Source organism: Rutidosis leptorrhynchoides, chromosome 2 (genome assembly GCF_046630445.1).
Source record: "Rutidosis leptorrhynchoides isolate AG116_Rl617_1_P2 chromosome 2, CSIRO_AGI_Rlap_v1, whole genome shotgun sequence".
Classification (NCBI taxonomy): Eukaryota; Viridiplantae; Streptophyta; class Magnoliopsida; order Asterales; family Asteraceae; genus Rutidosis; species Rutidosis leptorrhynchoides.
In genome coordinates this window covers 579,704,085-579,707,477 of record NC_092334.1, presented here as the reverse complement: position 1 = coordinate 579,707,477, position 3,393 = coordinate 579,704,085, and positions in this window count along the sequence as shown.

The following is a 3,393-nucleotide window of genomic DNA, read 5'->3' as shown; positions in this document are numbered from 1 at the left end:
AGTTTAGTTAATTCTAAACTTGTTCGCAAACAAAGTTAATCCTTCTAACTTAACTTTTAAAATCAACTAAGCACATGTTCTATATCTATATGATATGCTAACTTAATGATTTAAAACCTGGAAATACGAAGAACACCGTAAAACCGGACATACGCCGTCGTAGTTAAATCGGAGGCTGTTTTGGGTTGGATAATTAAAAACTATGATAACCTTTGAATTAAAATTTGTTCTTCTGGGAAAATGATATTTCTTATGAACATGAAACTATATCCAAATATCATGGTTAAACTCAAAGTGGAAGTATATTTTTCATAATGGTCATTAAGATGTCGTTCTTTCGACGGAAATGACTACCTCTTACAAAAATGACTTGTAACCTGTATTTTCGACTATAAACTTATAATTTTTCTGTTTAGTTTCATAAATTTCAGTTCATTATGAAACCAAAGCAACTTGATTCACTCAAAACGGATTTAAAATGAAGAAGTTATGGGTAAAACAAAATTGGATATTTTTGCTTGTTTTAGCTACGTGAAACTTTGTATCAAATCTATACTAACCATAACTTAACTAACTTATATTGTATTATACATGTATTCTAACATATATTATGTAATTTTGATAGACCATAGACACGTATACAATGTTTTGACTTATCATATCGACGTCATCTATATATATTATTTGGAACAACCATAGACACTCTATATGCGGTAATGCTCGAGTTAGCTATACAGGGTTGAGGTTGATTCCAAAATAATATATATACTTTGAGTTGTGATCGAGTCTGAGACTTGTATACACTGAGTCGTGGATTGATTCGAGCTAATATATATTGATTTATTTCTGTACTACTAACTGTGGACAACTAATTGTGGACTAATAACGTTGGACTGTTAACTTAACAAATTTAAATCGATAAAACGTAATAAAATATGTTGTGAATATATTTCGGTCATACTTTGATATGTATGTATATATTTGTTATAGGTTCGTGAATCGACCCGTGGCCAGGTCTTATTTTCCGACGAAGTGAAAATACGTGAAAGTGAGTTATAGTCCCACTTTTTAAAATCTAATATTTTTGGGATGAGAATACATGCAGCTTTTATAAATGTTTGACGAAATAGACACAAGTACTTGAAACTACATTCTATGGTTGAATTATCGAAATCGAATATGCCCCTATTAGCTTGGTAGCCTAAGAATTAGGGAACTGGCCCCTAATTGACGCGAATCCTAAAGATAGATCTATGGGCACTAACAAGCCCCAGTCAGAGAATTTGAACTGCTTTAGTACTTCGATTTTATCATGTCCGAAGAGAGTCCCGGAATGATGGGGATATTCTATATGCATCTTGTTAATGTCGGTTACCAGGTATTCACCATATGAATGATTTTTATCTCTATGTATGGGATATATATTTATGAGAAATGGAAATGAAATCTTGTGGTCTATTATTATTATTATTATTATTATTATTATTATTATTATATTATTATTATTATTATTATTATTATTATTATTATTATTATTATTATTATTATTATTATTATTATGATATATATGTTAAACTTATAACTCACCAACATTTTTGTTGACGTTTTAAGCATGTTTATTCTCATGTGATTATTAAAAGCTTCCGCTGTTGCATGCTAAATTAAGGACAAGAATTGGAGTCAGCATGCTTGTAATATATTGTTTAAAAACTGCATTCGGAGATTTAAATCGATGTGTAATATTATTGTAAACCATTATGTAATGGTCGTGTGAAAAATGTTATCTTTTAGATTATCATTACTTGATAATCTACGTTATGGTTTTAAAACCTTTATCGATAAAATAAAGGTTATGGTTTGTTTTAAAAACGAATGCAGTCCTTGAATGGTTGCAATGGCTTTTAAACTCATCTTGCTTCGATGACCATGGTTGATTGTTTTATATATTGCCATTTATGTTTCCTTGTTAGTGTTTGATTAGTTTAGCTTCTGTTTTAACTGGTATGCTCTTCGCATGCTAATTCCTTCCATGTACTGTTTTTGATTTTAAATAAAATCACTTCTTTGCCTTTTAAAAAAAAAAAAAAATTAATATGAAACGTTTATAATCGATATGAACGGGACATTTCAATAGCTTTTGTTTTGCTTGTATGCTCGGCTGAGACTGAAGAAGTACTTTTAAGTTTGTTTAGTTTGCTTACTTATTTCGAATATTAATTGTATTCGTATTGGGATCTTACATTATTCAACGAAGATATCTCTCATTTAGTAATTCATTAACAGTTATGTTAGAAAAAAGAAAAAATAATAATAAAAAGAAAGTAAGATACCTTTTCACTAGTAGCAAGTAAACAAAACAGTCGTTGTTGACTTGTAAAGTTCGTCCGATTAAAGCCACGTCACTAAAATAAAAGAATCGTAGCCGTAAACAATTCAAGTACGGCGGGAAAGAACTTCAAAAGTGGGTCCCACTTTTAGTCGTTAAATACCCGAGCCCATCAGACTACCACAGGCCACAACATCCACACCTCCTCCCTTTATTTCCCTTAAAAGTACTTTTTTCGTTGTACAAGTTACAAGTCTTTGGTTTCCTAGCTTCAGCTGTTATTTGAGGTTAGATATGTTTGACTTTATCGCTCTGTATGCTATTATGATTAACTCATTAGCTGTTGTTATTTCTTTTTAATCAACGATACCTTGTGAACAAACATGTCTGCTTAATTTTTGGTATATATTTTTTAAAAATAAGTATAATTTAAAAACTTGAACATGAAACGTTCGTTTTACGTTTTGAAAGAATGTAAAGAAGTTTAGTTGGACCAAAATGAAATTAAGGTTAACTTGTTAGTATTTCAAATCATGGATTAGGTGATGATCTAGTACTCTCACTATGAACAACTGATGTGGTCATATCTACCACAAGCCTGAATAGTTACCGCTACACAGGTTCACGAGCTAACAGCACAAAAAAACTAGGACACACTTGAAAAATATAAAAATAAAAAATAAAATAAAAAATTCTAGTTCAAAGTGGTTAGAAACAACTATCAGATAAGCGTCAGTCTCATAACGACGTTTCCCATACTAAATTTCACTTTTTTACACTTGCGTAATCTTTCACGCTTTAAAATGTGAATAATTTAACGTATTTTTTACACCTATGTGTCACTAAGCTTTTGAAACTTAAAATCGTCAAAAAAAGATAACTTTTTGACACTTAAAAGTGTCAAAAAGTTAATATTACTTAAATATTTTAACATCATATTTTTCACGTATAAAATTTTTGACATCATATTTTTTCACGCTATCAACTTTGTGACACTTATGGGTGTCAAAACATGTCAAAGTTTTGCCAGTGTTAAATGCTGAAAATAATGGAAAAGTGTCAAAAAC